Raw genomic sequence first — 8,820 nt, 5'->3', positions numbered from 1 at the left:
CAATCAAGTTAGTAAGACATGACTTGCCCTGCACAAAGTCAAGCTAACTGTTTGTTTGTTCACGAATGCTCATAAATCCTGTTCCTAAGAATCCTCCCTAAAAGCTTTCCTGATTTTTTGAGATTCACCAGTCAATAGTTTTCAGCATTATCCCTATTTCCCATCTTAGACAATGGAACAACATTAGCTACTTGCCATTCTTCTAGAATCTCACCCGTGGGTAAAGATCTTGGCCAAGGCCTCAGCGGTCTCATGTTTTGCCTCTTTCAATAATTTGTATATCCCATCAAACCCTAGGGACTTGTGCACCCTTAATACCCTTTAAGAGATACAGCACTACGCACTCTTGTATCCCAAAATGCCCTAACATTTAACAGGCTACACACTATCCTCCATGTCCTTCTCAGTAAATGCCATTGCAAAGTTCAGGACTCGACCTATATCCTCTGCTCCAAGAATATGTTTCCATTTTATCCTTGTGGTTCTAGCTTCTCCCTAGTTATCCACTTGCTCTTGATATATGTATGAATTGCCTTATGAAACTCGTTAATCCTACTTGCCAATGACTTTTCATAGCCCCTCCTGGCTCCCTTAATTCCCTTCTTGAGTCCTTTTCTGGCTACTTCATAATCCTCAAGGGCTCCATTTGATTTTATCTTCCTAAACCTCACTTACGCTTCCTTTTCCTTCTTGACTAAAATTCACCATCTCTCTCGATATCCAAGATTCCTTACCTTACAATCCCGGTCCTACCTTTTTACTGGAGTGTACTTGTCTGTACTCTGTGCATTTGATCTTTAAACACCATCCACATGTCAGATGTGGACTTGCTCAAAAACAGCTCTTCCCAATTAATACTCCCTAGTCCCTCCCTAATAATTTGCCCAGTTTAATGCTACAAAGTCCATATTTATCCTTATCCATGGTTATCTTAAAACTTATGTAGTTGCAATCACTAACCCCTAACTGTTTTCCAAATGAAAAGTCAGTCAACTGGCCAGGCTCATTTCTCAACACTGGGACAGCCTGGCCCCTCCTGTCATGGTCTGGTCCGTGAAGTCTGGATTCCAGTTCACGGTCCGGTCCATTGTTCCTTATTCCAGGTTTTCTCTTTTTCTGTTTGGTGCTCGAATTGAGGCAGCTGATTCACATTTTGGGCTGGCTACATAAATAGCTCCTTGGTTCAGCTTCAGTTGCTGGATTTTTCCTGTCCAAACTCCCTGTCTGAATCCCTTCTCTGCCCCTTCCTCCTGAAGTCTTGCCTTGCAACCAGTGTCTGAAGCCTCGCCTCGCCTCGCTTGGAGCCTTGCCTTGCCTCGCCTCACCTGCACTGCTGTCAAGTTCAACCGCCGGAGTAAGATAAGGAAGTATCTATCATTGTTTTGAACTGTCTCCGTGTCCACACCTTCGCTAGGTAGGTCCAGCCGTTTGCCGCTACCTAGTGTTGGGATCCGTCACTGTGTCCACGCCTTCATTAGGTAGGTCTGGCTGTTTGCCGTTACCTAGCGCTGAGAACTGTCTCTGTGTCCATGCTTTTGCTAGGTAGGTCTGGCCGTTTACCGCTACCTAGTGTTGGGAACCGTCTCTTTGTGCCCTCGTCTCCGCTGGGTAGGTCCGGCAGTTTGCTGCGAACTTGAGTGGAGATCTGTCTCTCAGTGTTCTGTGTATGAGTCCCAGCCCTACATCCTGTTTCCAAGGAGGGGTCCCAGCTCTGTGTTCCATGTTCCTCTCTCTCAAGATTACCAAGGCTCTAGGCTCTAGGCTCTGCGTTCCTGCCTCTCCCTCAACAAAGCGCTGCATTCCTCTCTCTCCCTCCACCAAGTCATGGCTTCGTGTTCTCATCCTGTCCAGGTGTCTTGTCCTGTCCATGTGCCTCACCCTGTCCATGTGCCTCGCCCAGCCCAGGAGTACCTTGCCCAGCCCAGTGCTGGAGTTCCCTCGTCCTGTCCAAGCCATGTCCAAGAACTTTGTCCTGTTCAAGCTACATCCAAGAACCTCGTCCTGTCCAAGCTAAGGCTTTGTGTTCTCATCCTGTCCGTGTGCCTCATCCTGTGCTGGAGTTCCCTTGCCTTGCCCAGGAGTCTCTCGTTCTGTCCTGTAGCCTTGCCTAGTCCTGTCTCCCAAGACCACATCATGTTTTCACCTAGATCCGGAGTCCGAGCCCGAGTCAAGACCCAGGTTCTGGGTCCTTGTCCAGTCTCTGGCTTGGAGTCTGAACCCAAGCCTCGTCATGTCTTCGCCTTGAGGAACCCAAGGCTCGTCATGTCCTCGCCTCGAGGAACCCAAGCCATGAAGAACCCAAGCCTTGTCCAGTTCTGTAGCCACGTCATGTCCTCGCCTAGTTCCAGGGTCCCTGTCCAGTTTCCGGCTTGGAGTCCTAGCCCAGGCTCCTAGCTCCCAGTCCCAGTTCCTTTTCCTGGTCCCGCTTTCCTTGCCATAGTCGTAGCCCAAGTCTGTGTTCTTGTCCCAGCTCTTAGTCTGCATCCAGTCACATCCCTAATTCTAGTCCTGGTCCTGTTCCTAGCACTTCAGTGTCTGTGTCTTGCATTTGGGTCCACCACCAGCGCTACCTTATGACATCTCCTCTCATACTGACCCTCTATGCTGCACCTAACAAATTCTCCTCTACCTTAACCTCTTGCCATAGGAGGTCCCAGTCTTCATTAAGGAAGTTGAAGTCACCCATGACAACTCTAATCAGCCTGTACATCTGTTCCTCAATGTCCCAGTCAATTGGCCATAAGGCTGGAGTCTAACTGGGTTTTTATAGAAGTCAAAATATTTTCGTTACATTTGTATTCTCTATATCTGTTAACTTTTTGCCATCTTTGTAAAACATGTTCATTCATCTATAATTTTATACTAGTTAAATTTGCCTTGATTCTCCCATCACATTAAAGTTATTAATTGCGTATGTCTGATACCCCTTCTGCTATTGAGCAAGTGTGACTTGGTGCAGATGTAGGAGACTGCAGATGCTGGAATTTGGAGCAAAGAGCAAACTGCTGGAAGAACTCAGCAGTCAAGCAGCATCTGTGGGGATGAAGGAACTGTCAGAGCTTCAGGATGAAGCCCTGCATCAGAACTTAGAGTGCAGAGGGAAGACAGCCAGCATAAAGAGGGAAGTGGGGGGGAGAGGGAAGGGTTAAAGGATGATAAGCAGAAGGAGCCAGGAGACAGCATTATGAGACAGAGAAAAGAGGGTGATAGGTGAAAGCAGAGAAGTAGAAAGAAGACAAAAGATTAATAATTAGCCTTATTGGTGACATGTATGTCAAAACATACAGTGCAATACGTCAATGATGTCAACATAGTCCTAGGATGTGCTGGGGAAAGCCTGTAAGTGTCTGCCTGCTTCCAGCACCAAGATAGCATGCCCACAACTCACTAACCCTGACCGTACATCTTTCAAATGTGGGAAGAAACCGGAGCACCCGGTGGAAATCCGCATAGTCATGGGAAGTACATGGGAGCTCCACGCTGTGGTGGAGTTGAACCCCCATCTTACAGCTGGCACTGTAATAGCATTACGCGACCATGCTATCCCCTCAAACTAGTAACCAGGTGATGGACTGCGCCAGTTTTTGAAGGTGGTTGGTTTTCCTTAGGTAGCTTCACCTGCAGTGGTTTTGAAGAGGAACATGCAGCTGATGATCCAAATCACAGTGGGTCGCATCACAAAGTGCACTGAGCCGCACTACATAAGGAATCTCATGAAGCTGAAGAAGTCACAAGTTTTTATCCCCTTTGAGGAGGTCAAGTACTTCATTGCCCAGGTATCACAGTGAGCCACCAGGTTGGAGGGAAGGAAATTTAGGGAAAAATCTGTTTCCTTTTATATCCCCCTGCTGTAACGTTCCCTGTCCGGCAGATTCCAAAGCGTAAGAATGATGAGAGAAACATAATTGTAGTTGAGCTCTTGGGATTTGAACATTCCAGTGAAGCACAGAGACTTCTGGGCCAAACCCACTTCCATCTCATTGACATTGTGAAGGTAAATCTGTTAAATAACTCCAAAGTAATTTGTTATTATTAGAATGCATATATATCACCATGTACAACCCTGAGATTCATTTTCTTGAAGGCATACTCAATAAATCCATAGAGTGATAACCATAAAAGACCAATGAAAGACCACCCAAATAGGGCATTCAATCAGAGTGTAGAAGACAACAAACTGCAAATACAAAAGAACAAATAATAATAATAATAAATAAGCAAACAATAAATATCTACAATATGAGATAAAGAGTCCTTGAAAGTGAGACAATCGGTTGTGGGAATATTTGAAATGAATTGACTTTATTTCTTACATCCTTCACGTACATGAGGAGTAAAAATCTTTACATTACATCTCTGTCTAAATGTGCAACGTGCAATTTATAATAATTGACCCGGCTGGTGGCGTAGTGGCATCAGTGCCAGACTTCGGGACGAAAGGTCCCGAGTTCGAATCCAGCCGGCTCCCCTGCACGCTTTCCATCCGTGCTGGGTTACGAGCTGGTGAACTCTTTGGAAACTCACCCGGCAGAAGGCAATGGCAAACCACTGCTGTAACTTGCCTCGTACGTGGCTCCCCACTACGTCAGAGAGGCATGGAGGGAAATCGTCCGCTAACCGGAGAAACTCCGGATGTGACATACCTTTCCTTTTCCTGTGATAAATAGTACGTACAATATAGCATAGAAATACAATTTTATCCGTGTGAGTTAATCAGTCTAATGGCCTGGTGGAAGAAGCTGTCCTAGAGCCTGTTAGTCCTGGCTTTTATGCTGCGGTACCATTTCCCAGATGGTAGTAGCTGGAACAGTTTGTCACTGGGGTGACTCGGGTCTCCAATGATCCTTTAGACCCTTTTTACACACCTGTCTCTGTAAATATCCTCAATAGTGGGAAATTTGCATCTACAAATGTGCTGGGCTGTCTGTAGAGTCCTGTGATTGAGGGAGTACAGTTCCCATACCAGGCAGTGATGCACTCAGTTAGGATGCTGGCAATTGTGCCTCTGTAGAAGGTCCTTAGGATTTGGAGACTTGTGCCAAACTGTCTGAGGTGAAACAGGTACTGTTGTGCTTTTTTCACCACGCAGCTGGTATGTACAAACCATATGAGATCCTCGGTGATGTGTATGCTGAGGAACTTAAAGCTGTTCACCCTCTGCGTCCCAGATCCATTGTCGTCAATAGAGGTTAGCCTGTCTCCATTCCTCCTGTAATCTGCAATCAGCTCCTTTGTTTTTGCGACATTGAGGGAGAGGTTGTTTCTTGGCAATTGGTTGCGGGGATATTGGAAATGAATTCAATTAACTTTACTTCTTGCATCCTTCATGTATGTGAGGAGTAAAAATCTTGACATTACGCCTCCATCTAAATGAGCAATGTGCAATTATAGTAATTTGTAACAAGGCCAATCAATGTAGTGTTGTCAGCAAATTTAATTAGCAGATTGGAGCTGTGGGTGGCAACACAGTCATCGGTATACAGAGGAGGGAGCTTAGGACACAGCCCTGAGGTGCACCTTTGTTGAGGGTCAGAGGAGTGGAGGTGAGGGAGCCCACTCTTACCACCTGCCGGCAATCTGACAGAAAGTCCAGAATCCAGCTGCACAAGAGAGGGTGAAGGCCAAGGTCTCTGAGCTTCTTATCAAGCCTGGAGGGAATTGTGGTGTTGAACGTTGAACTTGTAGTCCAAGAACGGCATTCTCACATAAGCATCCTTCTTCACTAGATGTGTAAAAATGGTGTGTAGAGCTGTGGCTATTGTGTCACTTGTCGATCGGTTGTGTTGGTAGGTGAATTGTAGGGGGTCCAGTGTGGGCAGATGTAGTCCTTGACCAGCCTCTCAAAGCATTTGCTTATTATTGAGGTGAGTCCCACAGGATGCCAGTCGTTCGACATGTTAATGATGGGGCAAGTGAAATTGAGTGATGTTTTCCCCTTTGGTTCAAAAGCCTGATGACTGAGGGGTAATAACTGTTCCTGAACCTAGTGGTGGTGAGTCCTGAGGCTCCTGTACCACTTTCCTGATGGCAGCAGCGAGAAGAGAGCATGTCCTGGGCAGTGAGGGTCTTTGATAATGGATGCTGCTTTCCTGTGATAATGTTTCATATAGATGTGCTCAAAGGTTGGGAGGGCTTTACCCATGATGGACTGGGCAGTAACCATTACTTTTTGTAGGATTTTACATCTGCAGTATACCGGACATTCAAGAGTATCGGGGAAGTGAAGTATGTGCAGTGAAACTTATGACTGAGAAGTTGCTCAGGAAGCTTAATGGTCTGAGGGTAGATGAATCTCCTGAAACCTGATGGAATGCACCCTCAGGTTCTGAAGGAAGTAGCTGGAGAGATTGTAGATGCATTAACAATGATCTTCCAAGAATCGATAGATTCTGGCATTGTACCGGATGACTGGAAAATTCCAAATGTTACTCTGCTACTTAAGAAGGGTAGGAGGCAGCAGAAAGGAAACTATAGACCTGTTAGCCTGACATCAGTTGTTGGGAAGTTGTTGGAATCAATTGTTAGCGATGAGATTATGGAGTACCTGGAGGCACATGACAAGCTAGGCCAAAGCCAGCGTGGTTTCCTGAAAGGAATGTCCTGCCCGACTAACCCACAAATTTTTGAAGAAATTACAAGCAGGGTAGACTAAGGAGATGCAGTAGATGTGGTGTACTTGGATTTTCAGAAGGACTTTGACAAGGTGCCGCACATGAGGCTGCTTAGCAAGATAGCAGCCCATGTAATTACAGGGAAGTTATGAGCATGGGTGGAGCATTGGCTGATTGGCAGAAAACAGAGAGTGGGAATAAAGGAATCCTATTCTGGCTGGCTGCCGGTTACCAGTGGTGTTCCACAGGGGTCAGTGTTGGGACTGCTGCTTTTTATGATGTATAGTCAATGATTTGGACTATAGGATTAATGGATTTGTGGCTAAATTTGCTGATGATACAAAGATAGATGGAGGAGAGGGTAGTGTTGGGGAAACAGAGAGCCTGCAGAGAGACTTAGATAGGTTAGGGGAATGGGCAAAGAAGTGGCAAATGAAATACAATGATGGAAAGTGTATGGTCATGCACTTTGGTGGAAGAAGTAAATGGGCCTACTATTATTTAAGTAGGGAGAGAATTCAAAATGCAGAGATGCAAAGGGACTTAGGAGTCCTTGTGCAGGATACCCTAAAGGTTAACCTCCAGGTTGAGTCGGTGGTGAAGAAGGCGAATGCAATGTTGGCATTTATTTCTAGAGGTACAGAATATAAGAGCAGGGATGTGATGTTGAGACTCTATAAAGCACTCGTGAGACCACACTTGGAGTATTGTGTGCAGTTTTGGGTTCCTTATTTTAGAAAGGATATACAGATGTCGGAGAGGGTTCAGAGAAGATTCATGAGAATGATTCCAGGAATGAAAGGGTTACTGTATGAGGAACGTCTGGCAGTTCTTGGGCTGTATTCCCTGGAGTTCAGGAGAGTGAGGGAGGATCTCACAGAAACATTCTAAGTGTTAAAAGGCCTGAACAGATTAGATATGGCAAAGTTATTTCCCATGGCAGGGGAGTCTAGGACAAGAGGGCATGACTTCAGGATTGAAGGACGTCCATTTAGAATAGAGATGCGGGGAAATTGCTTTAGTCAGAGGGTGGTAAATCTGTGGAACTTGTTGCCATGAGTGGCCGTGGAGGCCAAGTCATGGAGTGTATTTAAGGCAGAGATAGATAGGTTCTTGATTAGCCTGGGCATCAAAAGGTATGGGGAGAAGGCAGGGGAGTGGGGATGACTGGAAGAATTGGATCAGCCCATGATTGAATGGTGGAACAGACTCGATGGGCCAAGCGGCCTGCTTCTGCTCCTATATTTTATGGTTTTATTACGGTCTTATGGTCTAAGGGCACTGGTGTTTCCATACCAGGCTGTGATGCTGCCAGTCAATATACGCTCCACCACATATCTATAGAAGCTTGTCAAAGTTTTAGATGTCATGGTGAGTCTCTGCAAACTCCTAAGGAAGCAAAGGCACTGCCATGCTTTTTTTTGTAATTGCACATGAGCTGGGCCCAAGACAGGTCCTCTGAAATGATAACACTGAGGAATTTAAAGTTGTTAATCCTCTCCATCTCTGGTCCTCCGATGAGGACTGTCTCACGGACCTGTGGTTTCCTTCATCTGAAGTCTATAATCAGCACTTTGGTCTTGCTGGCATTGAGAGAGAGGTCGTTATGGCATAACTCAGCCAGATTTTCAATCTCCCGCCAATATGCTGATTTATCACCAACTTCAGTTCATCCAACGACAGTGGTGTTATCAGCAAACTTGAATATGGCATTGGAGCTGTACAGCCACACAGTCATAAGTGTAAAGCAGTAGAGCAGAGGGCTAAGCACACAGTCTTGTGGCGCTCCTGTGCTGATGGAGATTGTGGAGGAGACGTTGTTGCCAATCTGAATTGACTGTCCAGTGTCCCAGGGTTGTGAGGAGTCAAAGAGATGGCATCTGCTATGGACCTGTTGCTCCGGTGGGCAAATTGGAGCGGATCCAAGTCGCTTCTCAGGCAGGAGTTGATATGTTTCATCGCCAACCTCTCAAAGTACCTCATCACTGAGGGTGTAAATTTACTGGGTGATGGTCACTGAAGCAGGTCACCACAATCTTCTCGGGCACTGGTATAATTGAAGCCTGCTTGAAGCAGATGGGTACCTCAGACTGCCAAATCAAGAGGTTAAAGATCTCAGTGAGCACACTAGCCAGTTGATCAGCACAGGTCCTTAGTACGTGGCCAGGGACCCCATCTGGGCCGGATGCTTTTCGTGGGTTCACCCCCC

This window comes from Mobula birostris, chromosome 6 (genome assembly GCF_030028105.1).
Source record: "Mobula birostris isolate sMobBir1 chromosome 6, sMobBir1.hap1, whole genome shotgun sequence".
NCBI classification, from domain to species: domain Eukaryota; kingdom Metazoa; phylum Chordata; class Chondrichthyes; order Myliobatiformes; family Myliobatidae; genus Mobula; species Mobula birostris.
The sequence above is the reverse complement of the archived record's forward strand: the minus strand, read 5'-3'. Positions refer to the sequence as shown.